This window comes from Pleurodeles waltl, chromosome 4_2 (assembly GCF_031143425.1).
Source record: "Pleurodeles waltl isolate 20211129_DDA chromosome 4_2, aPleWal1.hap1.20221129, whole genome shotgun sequence".
NCBI lineage: Eukaryota > Metazoa > Chordata > Amphibia > Caudata > Salamandridae > Pleurodeles > Pleurodeles waltl.
The window spans coordinates 661,212,637-661,233,913 of NC_090443.1; positions in this window are offsets into that span (position 1 = coordinate 661,212,637).

Here is a 21,277-nt window from a genome sequence, read left to right on the forward strand (position 1 = left end):
GGCTACTGCCCCCCATTCTGAGATGCCTCAGGAGCCCCTTGGGAACTCACTGCCAGCCACCCAGCTGGAGGAAAAGCTCATCCAAAGGCCCGACTCAGGGTCTCCACAAAACAACGTGTCATACTGGTATGCAGGGAGTTTAACACAAAAACAGATAACACAATGGCTAATCTAGATGTGTTACATAATTACATTTTGGGTAAGCCATCATATCTATATTATTCGTTAACGTGCCATAAAAAGAGAGGAGCTGCAATTACATCTCTTCCACTTAATTATGATCTTCAACCACTAAAAAGAGCCATGCCCTCTGGTACGACAGTTCACCATACCTTTCAAGCAGGGGAGCATACAAGTAAGATAGACTACATTTTGATCAATTTGGAATATAAGCACCTGGTCGATGACTTCATAATTGAGCAATGGATTGAAGGATATCCTAATCTGTTAATACCCTGTCTAATAATTCCACTGAATAATCAATTGGTTACTAAACGAGCACCTGAGCTCTGGAACAGCACCCTGCAAGTGTTTGTCAGTAGAAAATCAAATGCATGGTGTGGATTTCTGAATTCAAATGCAGATTTAGATCCACATTCTGACAGAATCTGCATTCTTGTGGAAAAGGCTTCAAAGGATTACACGTATTATGGGAACCTAAATGATCCAGAGATCATTTGCAACTTGAGAGTCTAATTATTACATCACAGGGCATAGCACCCAACAACAAGCTGACAGAGCTGATGACATTGGCAAATGGAACGTGGATTGATTTGACGAAGAGTGTGGTAAGCTTAAACATGAATTCTCACTGGTACTTAAATCAAGGCATTTTGCTCCTGAAGGGAAGGACAGCTGAAAGGGTTAAGGCAGAAGTACAAGGTTCTTATTCAGATCAAGAAAAGCCAATTCAAACTCAAGGCTTGGAAGGCCCTTATGGAAGCCATAGGTCAGAAAAACAGTAGAAGCTTCTAGGAACTAATATGGTGGGTAGTACAAGAGACTTACAGGCAGTTGGAAAGTGTCATTACTTCCTGCACCTGGTTGATCCACTTTTTGCCACTATGTTGGCTCCCAAGCCAGGCAACACTGAGTTTCAGGGGCCAAGTACTGAGAAAAGACTTGACCTAATGCCCATCCATCAATCAGAAGAGACTCAGGATACCTCACCTTTGATTATGTCAGAGGGTGAAAAATAAATGAAAGGGATTTCTGCGAAAGAGAGGTAGTCTGGTAATCCTCAGCCAGAAACTAAACAAGGCACTAGGGGCCAGATGTAGGTAACGTTTTGCATGGCGTAAACTGTGAAATTCGCAGTTTGCGCCATGCAAAACGTGCATCGCGATGCACATTCCCATTTTGCGAGTCAGATCCGACTCGCAAAATGGGAATGCGACTCGCAAATAGGAAGGGGTGTTCCCCTTCCTATTTGCGAGTCGCACCGGGATGCAGGTTTGCTTTGTGACCGCGAACGCGGTCGCAAAGCAATTCGCAGTTAGCACCCATGTGAAGTGGGTGCTAACTCATTCGCAAAAGGGAAGGGGTCCCTATGGGACCCCTTCCCCTTTGTGAATGGCTCCAAAAATATTTTTTTCAGAGCTGGCATTGGTCCTGTGGACCAATGCCTACTCTGAAAAAATTAAACCAAATGGTTTCATTTTCCCGAGTGTATTGCAACTCGTTGTCCTTTAAGGAAAACGGACTGCAATACAAACAAAAAAAAAATGCTTTATAAAAAAAGCAGTCTCCAGCAGGCCACCATCCCTGTGAGTGCAGGGAATCGCAAGGGGGTTGCAAATTGCGACCCAATTCATTAATATTAATGAGGTGGGTCTTTGGGACCCCCTTGCGATTCGCAGATGGTGTCAGGGACACCATCCTGCATATGGGATTGTGACTTGCAATTTGCGAGTCGCAATCCCGTTCTCACCTACATCTGGCCCTAGGTCCAGACAGCATTAGGGCAGAGATATATAGAGCAGAGATTAATCATTGGACAGCTGTCCTGACTATGGTTTACAATGCAATCTGATACCTGGGCAATTTCCAGCATCCTGGAAGGCACCAATAATTATACCTCTGCACAAGAAAGGCCCACAGAATGACCTGACTAACTATCGCCCTATTTTCCTGTTAGATGTAGCAGGGAAAATATATGCCAAACTACTGCATACTCACTTAGATGAATGACTAAACAAGAAAAAAGTAATCAGTAACTTCCAATCTGGGTTCCAGCGAGGGCAAGTAACAATTGACCAGGCCATGCGATTATTTAATATCTGCTTGTATATTAGCATTAAAAATCCAAACTGTATCTGATGTTCATAGATTTAAAAAGATCCTTCGACACTGTTAACCATGATTTTCTCTGGCTAACAACACTCATTTATTTACAGCTGGCTGGAGAAACTACTGGCAGCTGTCAAAGAGCTTTACAGTAATAATGTATCATCAGTGAAAAGGAAGGAGTTACAGAGAGGTTTGGCATAAATATCAAGGTGAGACAAGGCTGTTTAACATCTTCATTAATGATGTTGCTGACTTTTTGCGAGCTTTAATCCTCAATGTCCCAGTCTGCAGTGGCAATAAAATCTCAAACTTGCTCTTCGCAGACAATGCAGTTCTTTTGTCACGCACAGAGCTGGCCATACATAAGCTCCTGCATGCACTGGAGACTTGCTGTAAAAGAAAGGACCTGAAGATCACCACAGACAAAACAAAGTACATGATCATCAAAGGAAGTGTCAAACCGAGGAGCTCTTTTGAAATCTTTGGACTTCTCTAGATCGTGTTGATCACTATGACTATTTAGGAGTGAGATTTGACTCCAAGTTGTCCTGGTCTCCACAATTAAGAGCGAGGAGTCATTGGGTCAGTATGCCGGTGGGTTGCTTGGCCTTGCCAGGAGCCAGTGGAGTATGCTGATTGCCCCTACACTTGAAGCCAACAGAGCCCAGTCTCTTGCTGCAGGCTTATATGGTTCAGAGGTCTAGGGGTATAAAAATGTAAAAGGCATAACCAAAGCAGAAAATCGCTTTTTGTGTTGCCTTCTCACACTTGGTGCTTGATCGCCAATAGATGCTGTACGGCATGAGCTTGGTATTAGACCAAAAGAGCTGCAAGCTGCACTTGATCCAATCTTATAGTAGGTAAAGGTATAGACTGAACCTGAGCTGGAACCTTATCTTAACATTGTACATGAGATCTGGTCTTTCGCCAAACAAGTTAAATTACCCTGGTACAGCTATGTTGCCAGTGTCTTGCAGACCATAGGTTGCAAAGCATGCTGGACCGATCAAGAAAAAAAGGAACTGTCCAAATTGTGAAGGAAATGTTCTGGAACCACATGCTGACCAATCAGTCTGGTAGGAAATTGGAGCAACTTCAAGCTTTTAAGCCTCTTTCTTCATTTGAATCATATTTGGACAAAATCAGTCCCCCTTTTAGGAGATCTTTGTATGCCAGTTTAAGACTAGGCACTTTTCAAGTCAAGAAGTACACCAGGTCATGGCATAAAGATGTGACTAGCTCATCTAACTGTGGATGTGCTCAGGAAGAGGGGGAGACTGTGATGCGCTTTAGGCTGCTGTTATTTTTCCAGTGGGAAGTAGAGAAGAATATCTCTGTTGGTTCTTTCTAGCACACTCAGTAAGAAGTTGCAAGGATGCTTTGTCCTTGTGCATGCTCACGAACTTGAAGCAAGTTGTCACTCAAAATATATATCTATATATATATATGTATATGCTACACTGACAATTACAAGGCAATGATATCAGTATTGCTATAGGGGAGTTTTAAGGTCATTGGTAAACAGTCGGATCATTGAAACAATACATATAAAACGTTTATAGGCAAATGAAGGCCTTGGGGAACCTGTAGCCAACACTGCCTAAATAGCCTGTGTCCATATACATGATCATATGACTAGCTAAGCATAATACAGCAGGAGATTTGTGTCTCATGAGGAAACAGGAAGGTTTGTGTTAATTGATTGTCATGTGGGATGTCCAAAACTGATGCATTAGCATTTGTATTCTTATATGGTATGAAACAATGCACTTTTGGATGTGTTTATATCCCTATTATCATGCCCAAGGTTCACACAAGGTCTATGAATTAGCACTTCTGGACACAAATGGCAGCGTCACAGGAAGCACTTTAAAGCTGTATGAATTGTTTACTGTCTTTATGCCATCTCATCAAGATTGATCCGGGTTAGTGCATTAAAGATTGTTCCATGATTCCTGTACTAGAGAGCTGCTAGTATGTTTCATTACATTGGCTTTGATGTTGGTAATGCTGTTTAATTAATCAAAGATAACAAGCGCTTGCACTTTCCCCGGGAAGTAGGGTTTTCCTTTACATTTTGTATGTGTATAAATCTTATTTAATTTTGAAATGGGGTATATGTTCTGTAATAGTACTTTAATGTAAGATATGGTATTTTTATATTGTGTGGCCTAGATATTCTAGACTGACACAGTAAATAGACTTGACTTGGCATGTAATAGATGACATTCAGATGCAATGGTTTGGGCCCGAAAGAGTAAGTCAAGAGAGTGGAATGGTTGTAGAGAACAAGACTGACAATTCTAATACTACTGTTGTGTTCGAAATTTTTTAAAAAAATTAATGCATTTGCCAGAACAACTGCAGGAATCCCAGACAAGGTGTGGGTTTGAGGCAGGAGAACTCACTACAAATCACAAGTCCAAAAAATGTATATTTGTGAAAAAGCAGAAGAGAGTGATCTAATATTGTTGTTTAAACATGCTCTTTATTTCATCACTGAAGATAGGTTTAACTTTGAAATGGATTCCAGCTTCACAGAAGACTATGATGAGTCAGACATTGTCCCCTTTAAAACCCTCACCAAGGCTGAGCTGAGGGAGCTTTGCAAAGAGAGGGGCCTGGTTGAGTCAAAGAGATCCACTAAGCAGGAACTGCAGGATGTCTTTGTAGCCTTTGAAGAAGCACACTGGGAAAAAGAAGAGGTAGCAAAGAACCAAATGGATGATGGCCCTGAGAAGGGTAATCAGGAAGAGGAGAAAAATGACTTAGCAGTGCTTCCAGAAAAGAAAAGGGAACCCACAGAGAGTGAGTCCCTTACTGGATCATATGCAGGAAGCAGTATATCATCCTGTGCCCTGTCCCCTGAGAAGCAGAGGGACAGACAGGCTGAGAGGGACCTGAGGCTGCAGCAAGCTCAACTGGCTGAAGAGGAGAAAAGAGCTGAGGATGCCAAAGCCCTGGCACAGGAGAGAAGAGCTGGTTCTGAGAGGGCTTTAACAGAAAGGAAAATCTTGTTGGCTCATGAACTGAGTCTTAAGGAACTGGACTTAAAAGCAAAGATAAGTGGTTTGGGGTATATGGGATCACCGTAGTAGCGCAGAGGATCCCTGAGGAGCATTGGGTTGCTGTCCTATGGGGCATATACCTGGTAATTGGAGGGATACCCTTCTGGCCTTAGATGGGAGAGAAAGATTGATGTAACCAACCATGAAGGATACCCTTGACAAGAGATATGGCTTCACCACAGAGGAGTGCAGGTTGAGATTTAGGGGCAGTAGGAAACTGACTCACCAGTCATGGTGGGATTTTGTGGGACACTTTTGTAAGGCACTGGATGGCTGGGTGAATAGTACAATGGTAAACACTTTTGAGGGGCTGTACAATTTGATGGCCAGAGATCATATGATTGTAAGTTCTCTGACTCCAGGGAACTTGCAAAGGAGGCAGACCTCAGGGTGGGTACTAGAGTGTCTGAAAATGAATTTGGAGTGATCCTAAGGAGAGTAGTTTAGGTTCCCCTCAACAGAGTGGGTGGGAGGTAAACAGTGACCCAGATAGGTCCCATAATGGTAAGGGGTGAAAAGGGTCCCATATCCCTTCTAAAGGTAGGAGGAGAGGTGGGGGTAGGCAGAGGCCCAGGATGCCCTATTTCCAGCTCCAGTGCTTGGACTGTTCCCACAGGGGACCCAAGCAGGGTAACCTAGTCTGCACAGAGACCATCCCTTGATGGGAGATCCCCAGTGTCAGGTGAGCTGAGAGGGGGGACCCCTAAGGGCATCCTGACAGTTCAATTGTCTGGCAGTACCACTTCTCAGAGGAGGGCACGGAAGTCCAGAGGGAGGGGCTAGGTGAGGAAGGTCTCATCCTTGTCCCCTGATCAGCATCAGGGTACAGACCCCGGGCTGAGTGATCAGTATCAGGTTCCCACCCCTGAACTGGTGGGAGGTAGAATGGAGAAGGGGTGCAAGACCCCTAGGGCTACCGCCCCCCATTCTGAGATGCCTCAGGAGCCCCTTGGGAACTCACTGCCAGCCACCCAGCTGGAGGAAAAGCTCATCCAAAGGCCCGACTCAGGGTCTCCACTTAGCAGTGGATGGCCTGGGGCCTGGCTCCTGATAATGACAGATGTCAGTGGCCTCTTTTGGTTACTGTCCTTGTGAACAGAGTTTTCCTTGGGTTGGGGACAGAAGTCAGACCCAAGGGGTGAAACAGGACACATCACTTTATTGACCATGGTGGTACTGTCTGCATACTGGGATGCATCTGTGAGCAAATTAAAGTTAGGAGCTTCACACATGGGGTCCTCAGATGAGGACAAGGGTTCCCTGTGGGTCAGGTCAGTGACCCCAGAGAGTTTAGACAGAGGAGCCTCACTGAGTTCAGAATGGAGTAGAACTGGCAAGTGGCCTTGCAGTAGTGGACCATTCTCCGTGTTCTATCACCTTAAGCAGGGAAGTCCATCAGAGTGTTGATTAGCCTACCCTGGTTTATGGCTGGAAAAGGGATATGTTGGAAACGGCCTTTCTGCAGGGTCACCGCCAGACTTTTCGCCTTCCTCCTTCTCCTTTTCTGACCTCATTTTTGCTGGCTGTGCACTTTACCACTGCTAATCAGTGCTAAAGTGCATATGCTCTCTCTCCTTAAAACCATGGTGACATTGGCTCATACCCAATTGGAGTATTTAATTTATTTTGTAAGTCCATAGTAAAGTGCACTACATGTGCCCAGGGCCTGTAAATTAAATGTTACTAGTGGGCTGCAGCACTGGCCGTGTCACCCACATAAGTATCCCCCTAACCATGTCTCAGGCCTGTCATTGCAGGGCCTTTGTGTGCAGTTTCACTGCCACTTCAACTTGGCATTTAAAAGTAATTGCCAAGCCTTAAACTCTTCTTTTTCTACATATAAGTCACCCCTAAGGTTGGCCCTAGGTAGCCCATAGGGCAGGGGCGATGTAGGTAAAAGGCAGGACATGAACATGTGTGTTCTATATGTCCTTGTAGTGTAAAACTCCTACATTTGTTTTACACTGCTGTGAGACCTACTTCTTTCATAGGATAGTATTGGGACTACCCTCGTATACTGTTTGAGTTGTAGATCCTGATCTGAAAGGAGTAGCCAGGTCATATTTAGCATGGCCAGAATGGTAATACACAATCCTGCTGACTGGTGAAGTTGGATTTAATATTACTATTTTAGAAATGCCTCTTTTAAAAAAAGTGAGCATTTCTCTGCACTTAAATCCTTCTGTGCCTTACAATCCACATCTGGCTAGGTTTAGTTGACAGACCACTTGTGCATTCACTCAACCCCAACACAGGATGCTCAGTCACACTTCCACACATCTGCATATTGAATAGGTCTTCCTGGGCGGGGAGGGTGGAGGGTCTGACACTTACATGTCAAAGGACAGTAGCTTCCCCTCACACAAAGGACTGCAACACCCCCTACTGGGACCCTGGCAGACAGGATGGAACTATAAGGGGACCTTGTGCACTCAGAAGCCACTCTTTGAAGTCTCCCCCACTTCAAAGACACATTTGGGTATTTCAGCAGAGTCTCTGACCCTACCAACTCAGACACTTCTACTTCACAAGACACTGCTGAAGTCAGACACTTCTGGACAAAATACCACCAGTGAAAGATCCCTGAAACAGAACCTGCAGCCTGCCAAGAAGAACTGTGTGGCTGCCCAAAGGACTCACATGGACTGCTTTTCTGAGAAGGAATGCTGCCTTGCTGTTGCCCTGCTGCCTTGCTGCTCTCTGGCTGTGCTGAGAAGTGCTCTCCAAGGGCTTGGATAGAGCTTGCCCCCTGTTCCCTGAAGTCTCAGGACCAAAAAGACTTCATCTCTGCAAAAGAAGTCCTTGTGTGGCGAAAATTGACACACACCCTGCAAGAAACGATGCACAGCCTGCACTGCGGTGAAAAAATCACTGCACGCCGAACCTGATCAACGCAGCCTGCCTTCCCGAAGAGGACAACGATGCATCGCTAGCGTTGTGACCAGAAATTTGACGCAAGGGCCATTGGATCGACACACAGCCGAGCCGGAACAACGAAGCTCGACTTCCTGAGAGGAATCAACGCAGCACCTGCCGTACAGCAGAAATTTCCATGCATCGCCCACCGGATGGACGCAGCCCCTATGACTTTGTCCTGCATGCCCAGGATTTCAACGCATCGTCCCCGGGGCGTCTGAAAACCATGCAATCCGAGAGGATCCCAGTCTACGTGCCCGAAATCAATGCAAAGCCTGCCCTGAATGAAAACTCAATGAAGCATTATGTGTGTGCACTGGAAAAATCAATGTACACTTCCTTGTTTTCCATGCAACTCCTCCTCTGCGGTCCCTTGTGGAGAATTTGAACGCAAACCAGGTATGTTGTGCTTGTGTTGGAAAATGGGTTATTGGTAAGGGCAGGTAGGTACCTACACCTAGCAACAAGCCACTAACCTCCACCTAGGTACAGTTAGGTCTCAATAAATTAATCCCAGCTCAACCCTTGGTAGCTTGGCAACGAGCGTCAAGGCTTAACTTAGGAGACAGTGTGTAAAGCATTCAAATATCACAAAACAGTAATCAAATAAAACACAGGAAACAGTTTAAAAATCCAAAACCAATTTATAAAAATAGTTTATATTTTTATCTTTAAAATGACACAAAAACGAATAAAGTCGGATAAAGGGAACCGGAGATATGAATTGTTAAAGAATTATTATTTTTCTAGAGCTTAGAAACAAAAAGCGCCAATCGGGTCATCTGGTTGCACCTCGACCGGGGCAAAGTCAAAGTTTCAGGCCGACCGCGATGGAGCCCTGCTCAGCTACAGGTCGCGGGAGGCCTCGGTTAAAAAGTTACCTTCTGACTTAGTCTTTATTTTGAAGATTTTCTTCAGCGGGACGAACCTGCCAGGCCAATCCGACCTCCTGGAGCCCTTCTCCGGATACGCGATGCTGGATTCCTCGGTGGAGATTTTTACCTTCGGACTTAGTCGTTTTTTCGAGGTGAAAATCCTTCGACCGGGGTAAACCTGGATCTTGATCCGACGTCCATGGAGCCCTTCTCGGATACGATGGCTGGGAGGTCCCGGTCAACTTTTTACCTTCTGACTTAGTCTCTTTTTCGGAGATTTTTCTTTACCGGGACGAACCACCAAGTCAGGCCGGGTCGCGGTTGAGGCAAGCCGGCTAGAATTTCCGCGGCGGGTCGGTCCCTCTCTGGAGCTTTTTTACAAAAATTCTCAAATCTTCTCCAAACTTCTGGGGCTTCACCCAGATGTTCTTTTAAGGTTCTTTTGGGGTCCACAGCTCACCCCAAGGGTCCAGAAGTTCTGTGATGGTCCTTGGGGGGTGTGGACTACAACTCCCAGAATGCTCCTGGCGCAAACTCCTTTTTGGCCACTGGACAGTGGTCAGCTGGTCACTTTCTTCAGGAGTTGGTGCAGAGGACTCTGGATAGCAATTTTTCACCTGTAGCAAACATGGAGTCCCTCCTTGAACCAGTTGAAGCCAGGCAAAGTCCTTCTTGTGGTGAAGCCCAAGTGTGCAGCTGGTGCAGTCCTTCTGAGTGCAGGTTCCAGGTGCAGGCCAGGGGTCCAGCAGGGCAGTCCTTCTTCTCCTTTAGTTCCTTTCTTGTTGAAATCTGGTGGGGATCTGAGGTGTGGGGGCAGGTCTGCCAGTTTTATCCTTGCTCCTGGGTGAAAAGCAGGGGGGTCCTGGTTCTCCAATCAGGTACAGGGTCGTCCCCCTGTGATGACCACTTCCTGGGAAGTGTGGCAAAAATCCATCCCAAAAGGCAACATTCTCTAAAAATCCAACATGGCTGAATCTGATTTTTGGAGGTTACATCTGGCTGAGCCCACCCACTGGTGTGGCTAAAAATCATAAACACACCCCTCTCCTGCCCTCTCCTAATCTAATCAAGGGGGCACCTAGTTGTCTGGGGTTGCAGGATGTGGGGGTGTTGCTGGGTGCTCCAAATGTCCTTCTCTGCCTTTGAAGACCAGTTTGGCAGCCCTCCCCCTTCCTGCCTCACCATCTGCTGAGGGGAGATTCTCTCCCACAAGCACATTCCTTTGTGTGAAGCCAGGCCACTTCACACCTCATCAAGGCAGCTTGACTAAGCTGCTGCAGGCTGGCCAATCAGAGCACAGCAGCAAAAACAATGCAGGGCTGAAATTGACAACTTTTTAGGTAAAGTCTAAAACCTTTTACCTGAACAAGTTATATTAAATCCAACAACTGGAAGTTGTGGGATTTATTACAACAATTAATTTGATAACAAATTCTTGGTATGCAACATTTAAGGAGACTTTAAAATTTTAAATAAAGTCTCCCCATTCTATCCTAAGAAGGCCATTTACTTCAATGAGGGAAAAACGAATTTGGCTGTTTTTACCTCACCAGGGTTTATAAATCTATTTTTATAAAGTCCCTGCTTATAGTTACATGGCACCCAGCCCTAGGGGCACAGAGGGCACACCTTAGGGGTGACTTATATGTAAAAATAAGGTAGTTTAAGACTTTGGAACTACTTTTAATTCCAAAGTCGAATTTGCATATAACTTTAATTTAAAAGCAGCCAGCAAGGCAGGCCTGCCTTTAAAATGACACTGGGCACCTCAGCAGTGCACCTAGGTGTGCACCACCTATGCTGTGGTCCCTAAACCTACATGCCCTACCATATACTAGGGACTTATAGGTAGGTTAACTTAGCCAATTATAAATAGCCTAATTTGCATATCCATTTTACACAGAGCACTGGCCCTGGGACTGGTAAGCAGTACCCAGGGCACAGCCAAGAGTCAGTACCACCAGTACCTGTCCAAAAAGTGTGGGGGTGATTAAGGCAAAAAGGAGGACTTTCCTACAGCTTGCAAGAGACATTTGTTGCTTTTTAAAGACTAAAGACACGTTATATATTTTTTACAGTGATATTTCAACTTATACTTATTGAATTTTGATCGTTTTCACCATGTATCTTACTAGATAAATATTAGATATTTTTCTAAACGCTGTGCGGTGTATTTTTGTGGTGTTTTACTGTGTTATTGCATGATTTATTGCACAAATACTTTACACATTGCCTTCTAAGTTAAGCCTGACTGCTCAGTGCCAAGCTACCAGAGGGTGGGCACAGGATAATTTGGATTGTGTGTGTCTTACCCTGACTAGAGTGAGGGTCCTTGCTTGGACAGGGGGTATTCTGACTAGCAACCAAAGACACCATTTCTAACACCAAATTGTCTTCAAATATTGTATTGATAAACTGGATGATTATAAAATGCCTGTTAGAGGAATTCATAACACATTGGAAGTTTTTCAAATATCTCCTCAGCTTCAAAAACTGAATTTGTATGAGACTATCCTCATACAAACAGTACATCCTATCTAACACATTGTTAGAATGGAGACTAAAAATAAGAAATTACCTCCTTCTAAACTTCTAAAAGAATTGAAAGGTAAAGTTGTGCACCTGCCTTTGAATATGAAAGAGGATATTGAAATTACAGGGGTAGATTGAGAAGAAAAATTATTAGTGTTTCTAGTAAATGGAGTACCTACCAAAGAGAAAATAAAATGGCAGGAACTTGTCAGCACTGATAGGGTTAAGAAAGCTTAACAGTACCTGAAAATAGAAAATGTTGTAGAGGAACATGTTACCTTTCTTAGAACAGAAAATTCCACAGAATCTCCTTCTGCTCAGTTTGAAAATGTTGATTTAGGTAAAGCAGAACAAATATGTGAACATTAAAGCATTCACCCTCTGCATTCTACAGATATGATGGGTGATGCTTTGGTATTATACCAAATGAAGCAACCTAAAGGGGAACCAGTCAGTGTGTGGGAAAAGAGCTTAGAAGCATGTTGTTTTCCTATGTTGAATCTGACATGAGAAGGTGGCCGTTATGATGATTCACCACTGCAAATTTTTGCAACAGAATATAGATCTACAAGATTATATTCAAAATATCCCAACATTAGGAAAAACATATACATTTTCGATATTTTGTCTCAAATGATCTCTCTGTGATTTCTAGTGATGCTGTGGGCCATGTTATGAAAACAGGAGCATGGTTCAAGAGCACTGCAGGGGATTCTATGAAACAATTACATGGTAAAGAGGTACTAGAAAATAATTTGATGAATATTATGGCTTGCCAAAGTGGTACCAATGAATATTGATTTTGTCATCATGGTGAGCTAAAGTATCTGTTATGCAAGTAAGGTGGACCAACATAAGTATACTAAGGATGCTCTTTATGACTTACTCAGGCAAGCTAATGCAAACATTCCAGGGACTGGTTTCAAATCTGAAGGTGAGTTGTGTTCCATTGATCCAGCTAATGTTTATAGATACTTTAAGGGCAGATCTGAAGCCATGTTTCATTTTAAAAAGAATACACCACTAGTTAAGGTTATGGACTTCTTCTTGAGACAAGAATACCAAGCTAGAGGAGCACCACATGTACATATGTTATTGTGTGTGAAAGATGCACAAAAATGTTGTCAAGATACTGAATAAGTGATGGGGGCCACGGGGGGCCCATGCTCTGTCCATGCCCACGGCATAGGCAGTTCAGGGGCCCTGCTGCCCAGCACCACTGGAATGCACACTGTCTGCTTTGCAGACAATGTGAATTTTGAGGGTGCTGGTCAGCCCCCTCTTGGCTATCTTGACCAGCAGTAATGCTCTATTTCAAGTTTTCTGCTGGTCAGTCTGGTGGAAACCTTGTACTAGGACGGGGGAAACCACCGCCATGATGGTGACATGCACCCCATGAGTTTGGCAGTCCAATGGTGGGACTAGCAAACTCCTAATGAGGCCCTAAGTGCCTGATTACAATCTTGGCATCTTGGGTTACTCTGTCACAAATGTGACGGATATCCTGTCCGCCATATTACGATCTGATTTTATCTGATGGAGATCAAAATACAGCAGACACCAAGGGCCATATTTATACTTTTTGACGCAAAACTGCGCTAACGCAGTTTTGCGTCAAAAAAATTAGCGCCGGCTAACGCCATTCTGAAGCACCATGCGGGCGCCATATTTAATCAATGACGTTAGCCGGCGTTAGCCGCCGGCGCTGCCTGGTGTGCGTGGAGAAAAAAGACGTACACCAGGCAGCGCCGGCGTAGGGGGATATGGGGCTTGGGCGTCAAGAAATGGGGCAAGTCAGGTTGAGGCAATTTTTTCGCCTCAACCCGATTTGCGCAATTTGTTTTCACTCCCAACCCCCATAGAAATGACTCCTGTCTTAGCAAAGACAGGAGTCATGCCCCCTTGCCCAATGGCCATGCCCAGGGGACTTCTGTCCCCTGGGCATGGTCATTGGGCATAGTGGCATGTAGGGGGGCACAAATCAGGCCCCCCTATGCCACAAAAAAAAAAAAAAACACTTACCTCAACTTACCTTAATGTCCCTGGGATAGGTCCCTCCAGCCTTGGGTGTCCTCCTGGGGTGGGCAAGGGTGACAGGGGGTGTCCCTGGGGGCATGGGAGGGCACCTCTGGGCTCCTTCAGAGCCCACAGGTCCCTTAACGCCTGCCTTTTGCAGGCGCTAAAAAACGGCGCAAAAGCGGCCGTACGTCATTTTTTTTGACCCGCCCACTCCCGGGCGTGAATTTTGCCCGGGAGTATAAATCCGACGCACATGCCTCGGAGTCGATTTTTTAGACGTGAACGCCTACCTTGCATCTCATTAACGCAAAGTAGGTGTCCACGCTAAAAAATGACGCAAACTCCATGGACTTTGGCGCTAGACGCGTATAACGCCAAAGTATAAATATGAAGTTAGTTTTGAGTCGAAATTGCGTCAAAGAAAACGACGCAATTCCGGCGCAAACGGAGTATAAATATGCCCCCAAGATCGTAATCAGGCCCTAAGATTGGATACAACAATGGCAAATATAAGTCATGCAGTTTTTAAAGAAGAATTGTCTTATGTTGCTTTATCACAGGTGAGACATTGTCGGGGTTTGATATTTTTATTTTGATGAGAGCAAAGTCAATGCTGCTTGTAAGAGATATAGGCTTCTTATCTGCTTAAATCCCATTGTTGACAGGCATCAATATTATAGGAAGAGGAAAAGCTCTGAGATTGTATATTTTTCAAAGGTTTCAAAATAAAGTGAAGACGTCAAGAAAGCCTTCAGAAAAGCTCAAATCTAATGAACTCAGAAAGTTAATAGGTTTTCCATTTTCTAACACTTCTGGATTTTCATTTTACTTTAATGTAGTAGATAATGTTCTATTTCACCTACAGAGATTGGTTGAAAACGTTGTTCAAAACAAAGAAAAACCTTTAAGTCTACGTTTGACAACTCCTTTCAATGTAGTACACACTGAAAAATATACCTATAATTCTACTGCATTTATGCGTGGTATGGTTGACCACTATAATGGGTTTACACATTAGGATGCACAATAGTTTTTAATAATAGAGCTAAATATGTTGGGAAATGAGGGAGTTGCAACTAGTCATTTCTTTACATCAAACTATCAAACGCATTTTATTTTTTACAGCGCATCATTTCAGATTTTGCTAATTTTCAACATACCTAGATTCCACAATTAAATTGTACAGTCTGAAGAGCCCTTGGTACTTGAAAGGTTTAGCAGACACTTGTGTTATCTATTGCCATTCAGGCAGAACAGACATTCAAGTGCAATTTACGTACCTTGCTGTACCAGACTGCAAGTCAGTGGTATTTAAAAAGATATTTGTGAAAGCTGTGCAATTCCTGTCCAGACTCTACATCGGAACTGTTGTCTTTATTAGTTGTAAGATAAAACACATATCAAAATATATAATTCTTATGCCACAGGACATGTACCTATGTGCTTTACATGTCTTGGTAGTGAAACACTCCTAAATTCATTTTCCCCTACTGTGAGGCCAGCTCCTCTTAAAGACTGGCATTAGAACTACCCTCATATACTCTGAAGTAGTAGATTCTGATCTTCAAGGAGTAGCCATGTCTTGTTTGGTATGGCCAGACTGGCAATAGAAAATCCTGCTTACTGGTGAAGTTGGATTTAATATTACTATTTTAGAAATGCCACTTTTAGACAGTAGGTATTTTTGTGCACTTACTGCCATCTCCTATCCACGTCTGGTTTGTGCTGGCTTCCACCCAGACAAACATAAACACAGGACACTAAGTCACATCTGCATACTGAATGGGTCTTCCTGGGCAGGAAGGGCTCACACTTACATTTCAATGGCCAGTGTCCTGACCTCACACAGAGGACTGATGACCCACCAACAGGGATCCTGGCAGACAGGACTGGGCTGAAAGGGGACCTTGTGCACTTCAATGCCACTTTTTTAAAGTTTCCCCCCACTCAAAGAACATTTTGGGGTATATAAACTGGGTCTCTGATCCCACCAAATCAGACACTTCTGGACCTACACCTTCACTCTGTCAGAGGAACTGCCTGGCTGCCCAAAGGACTCATCTGGACTGCTTTGCTGAGAAGGACTGCTGCCCTATTTGTTACCCTGCTGGCCTCTGACTCTGCTGGAAGGACCTTCCAACAGAAGTGCTCTCCAAGGGCTTGGATTGAGCTTGTCTCCTGTTTCTGAAGTCTCAGGGCCAACAAAGACGTCACCTCTTCAAAGAAACTCCTTGTGCATCAAAAATCAATGATGCACCTGCATAAATCGACGCAAAGCCTGCATCGCAGCTGAGAAATCACCACACCGCCGACCGGAATGATGCAGCAACGACTTCCTGCCTGGAAAGTTGACACAGCGCTTGCCTTGCAATGGAAAATTTGATGAATCGCCTACTGTATCGATGGAGCACCTGCTCCTTCTACCAATGCATCAAGGATTTTCAACGCTTCATCCATGGTCATCAAAACACCCCCACATCACAATGAGGAACCAAGACTGTGCACCATTAAAACGACGCAAACCCTTGCAGCGTGGAAAGAAATGTTGCATCTTCTGTGTTGCACCGGAAAATTTGACGTGACACCTTATTTTTCCAAGCATCTCCTCCTCTGTGATCTTCGTGCGTTATTATTTTGTATGCATTACAGGTACTGTGTCTTACTTGGAAACAACTATTGATTTATGAGGCTTGAGACACTTCTAAACCTTTTAATAGTGATATATTAACTTGTGCTTATTGCATCTTTGTCGTTTAGACCGTATTTTATTCAGATAAATATTATCTATTTTTCTAAACCTGTGTGGTGTATTTTTGTGGTGTTTCCATTGTGTTACTGTGTGATTTATTGCACAAAAACTTGCTTTCTAAGTTAAACATGGCTGCTCAGTGCCAAGCTATCAGAGAGTGAGCACAGGATAATTTGGAAACGCGTTTCCAATAAAGCATTTTCTTTGAACCCCAGTAGAGGAGTGTGATTCCTTGGTGTTTGTGCATATAAGCATGGTGCCTAATTGTGTGTGTGTGTATATATATATATATATATATATATACACACATACACACACACATAATAAATATATATATATAAAACAAAGGCCCAAAGGCTACAGGGATGTTATAGTTAGGAAATACAATTCAAAAACAGAGGGTACAGGGACATTGTAGTTAGGCTCACATTCTAAACATAGACAACCACAGAAATTCAGCAGTTAGAGTAATTAGCAGTGCATGGTGGATTCTGACCTTTTGCCCTGCAAACAGCCTTTCTATGAAGCCTGTGAGGGCTGACTATAGCTACTATGAGATTCAAGATGGGAAAGGGTTCTTCAGTATTGATGCACAAGTTTTCTTGCGTTGTCTCTTCCTGACCTAAGGACACCATCTGTGTGGTGCACATTAAGCAAATAGCCTGATAATTTGTTATGCTATTGTGGCACTTTACTCCACGAGCATCAATAATTGTGATGCTAGTGGAGCAAAGTGCAAGGAGGCCATAGGTTAATATGGGTGTGTCATTTTAATGCCTGCTCTGAGCAGCCGTTAAAAATTACGCCCAAAATGGCACAGTAAAATCTTGTAGATTTCACTGTACCATTTTTGCGGGCCTCCTAACACTGGAATGCCCCCTTGCATACATTATGCCTGGCAGAGGCATAATGTGGTACACTGGGTCACAAAGTGCGGCAATGCATGCATTGCGCCACTTTGTAAATATGGCCTGGTGAAAATTGCCTCCTTGAGCCACATGAGCGTAAAAAAACAAATACACTAATGTGGCAGAAGGAGGCTAGTGCCTTGTAAATCTGCCCCTTAGTTTGCAGAGCCATAGTAGGATGGGCGCCAGGATGCCAAATCACTAGTGGGAAAAAAAACATCCATAAGGGTATGGACCCAGTACCCACTGTTTGCCCTCACTTTGAATGTAACATTTAGCTGTAAGGTGAAGTGTTGCAATCTTTTCTTGTAGCTTTGCAGTCTGGCACACTGACACTGTTCTACTGTAATTCTTTTTGTAATTTCTTTTTTACATTTTTTTAGGAACCATTTTATTGGCATTTTCGTGGCCTTAATGTTCTGTTTGTTAATTGGGAAATTGTTTATGCTTGTTATCTGCTTTCAAGTTTATTTTAATTGGTTGCCTGGAGAACCATTTATGGTAAATTGCTATATAATTATTTTATAACAATTTTATTTAGATTTATGTTTATATCTGTGGATAATTGTAATGTAACATTATGGCCCTCATTATGATATTGGCGGTAAATCCCACTTAATGCCAGGCTGACTGCTGCCAACATACCGCAGCCGCTGTGGATATCCACTAACCATATTATGACACACACATACCAATCCGTCACTATACAGCCACACACACAAGTCCGCCAGCCCAAAGGTCAGTGATAGAGTGGCGGTATCAAAACCCACACCGTTACACCAACAGAACTACGCCCACAACATTATGACCCACGAATCACCACGACAGACATTCAATGGCGGTAAACCATTGGCGTACATACCATTGTGCTTACAATACACACCCACTAACAAAATAACATCAAATTGGACAATTCAAACAACACACACCTGACACACATACACACACCACACCCACACCACTATAAAACACACACCCACAACCCTGTACGAATACAAACCATTGGCACAAGACAGACACCACGACCACAGACAAGACCAGACCCACACACCACCATCACCTAATCACCACCCATGCACCCAACATCACACACCCCAACACATCACCCAACACACCCTCACCCACACCACACTCATGGCACCACAACAACACTCCAGGTTCTCGGAGGAGGAGGTAAGGGTCATGGTGGAGGAAATCAACCAGGTAGAGTCACAGCTATCTGGATCACACGTGCAGATGATACCAATTGCTAGGAAGATGGAGCTATGGTGGAGGAGCGTAGACAGTGTCAATGCCGTGGGACAGCACCCCATAATAAGGGATGACATGAGGAAGAGATGGAATTACCTACAGGGGAAGGTGCGTTTTATTGCAGCAAGACACCAACTCGCTGTACAGAGGAATGGCGGTGGACCCCCACCTCCTCCCCAACAACTAACAACATGGGAGGAGAAAATCTTGGCAGTCATGCATCCTGAGGGCCTGACAGGAGTAGCAGGGGGACTGGACTCTGATAAGTCAACTCTCTATTTCCATCACCCCGTACCTGCATGCCATCACATACCCCCACCCTCACTCCCATCGCTCCACCACCTCCCACACACCCTACCATCACAACCCACTGATCCCAATGCTCTACCAATGCATGGACACCACTCACAGACCTGCATGGACACCTATCACCTATCATCACAGCATGCACACTATCGAGAATCACCAATCCCACCATATAACAACACAATGGCAAAGCTGCCAGGGCAAAAACAACCATAGAGAGCAACACACCGATGCACAATATGTCACACACAGAAACAATAACACTGCATTTACATCCCCACAGGTAACCCAGCAAAAGTCACCGGCGAAGAGGTGCCATAAACTTCCAGCCCCCCCGAAGAGGCACACAGTGATGGCAGCAGCTCTGCTCGTCTGGATCTGGATGACCAACCTGGCCCACCAGGGACCTCCGGACAGTTGGTTAACCAGGCATACTCTCACACCACCACAGAGCCCCCCCTCAGGAAACACCACCACAGCACCCACCCAGCAAGCCCATACCTCTGTCCCCAGGACATTTCAATCAGCAGTGTGTCCACCACTACAGGGACCCTATGCCACCTACAAACAAAGGACAATCAGGAACCTGGGGTCAGGGGCAGTGGGCACACAGTTCAGGGAGCAGAGGCACAGGACAACAGGGAAGCTGGGAAGCTGGGAGGACTGCTATGCGACAGGGGGAGGACAGGTCCAGGAAACTGTCTCTCCAGGAGGCACTCACTGTGATCCTGGGAGCATACCAACATTCCCAGGATATGCTGGGCAGGATAATGGACAAGATGCAGGAGAACATGCGGTTGCAGGAGAGACAGTGCCTGGGGACCAGGGAGGACCTGAGGGCCATTAACACCACCCTGGTCTCCATTGCAGGGGTGCTGGCAGACATGGCCAACAGTATGAGGGAGTCACTGGCACACCAGCAGCCCCTGACACTAGGAAGACTACTGAAAAGCCCTCCACCTCCGCTAGTGGACAGGAGGCCCCGCTACAGGACCAACAGGCCACCAGCACCCCTCCCCCTGCAGAAGGAGAAACACCCCACAAACATTCCCTGTGATCCAGGCAGAAGCCAGAGAATATTGCCAAGGCCCACCCGGCACGAAATAAGACTCTCCTGATTGTCACCCTTGTGTCCCACTCTGTCAACCTGCCCACCTTGAACTGCCATTGCTCCTCTTCCTATGTCCCCTTGGGGAACAGGTATGGTGTATGTCAATGTATTCGTTTAACCTGTTTCAAACATTGCAATTCAATTGTACAGTAAAGAGTTGTAGTTGGCTGAACTGAACACACCAGGAACAATAGTCGGGCACCAACATCTGCAAAAAGAGATGCCAAAGGATACAGTGAGTGGGCATAGAAGTAGGAATTCACAGCCTGCCAGTGACAATGTCACACATCAAACTGTCAATTATATGTGAAATAACACTGTCTTACCTGTGTCTCATTGGAAGTATTGACGAATAACTGCACTTCTGTTGTCCTCATCCTCATCCTCTGCCTCCTCATCTTTACCGTCCATAGGGTCAACTGCTGCCACACAACCATCTCCAGCCTCCTCCTCCTGCAGAAAAGGCACATGGCGGCACAAGGCAAGGTTGTGGAACATACAGCATTCCACGATGATCTGGCAGACCTTCTTGGGTGAGTAGCACAGGGATCCTCCTGTTAGATGTAGGCACAAAAACCTGGCTTTCGGGAGGCTGAATGTCCTTTCTATAATCCTTCTTGTTCACCCATGTGCCTCATTGTAACATTCCTCCTGCCCTTGTCCTGGCATTCCTCACAGGGGTCAGTAGTTATGAGAGGTTGGGGTAACCAGGGTCACCTACAAATATCGAGGAACAACTGTTTCACACTTAGGTCCCACAACATACCCATACACCAACATCTACTGAGTGGGAACCAGGGCTCACCTATTAGCCACACCCTGTGCCTCTGGAGTTGGGCCATCACATTAGGGATGCTGCTGTTCCTCAGGATAAAGGCATCATGCACAGACCCAGGATACTTGGCATTGATGTGGGAAATGTACTGGTCCACCAGGCACACCATCTGGACATTCATGGAATGAAAACTCTTTTGATTTGTGAACAGCTGTTCATTTTGCTGGGGAGGGCAAATGCAATATGTGTTTCATCTATTGCCCCAATGATGTTGGGGATATGTCCCATTGCATAGACATCAGCTTTCACTGTGGCCACATCCCCCATCTGGGGGAAAACAATGTAGCTGCATGTGTTTAATCAGGGCAGACAACATTCTGGTCAACTGTATTGAGAACATTGGCTGTGACAATCCTGCTGCCAAGCCCACTGTCACTTGGAAGGAACCAGTTGCCAGGAAATGGAGCACTGATAGGAC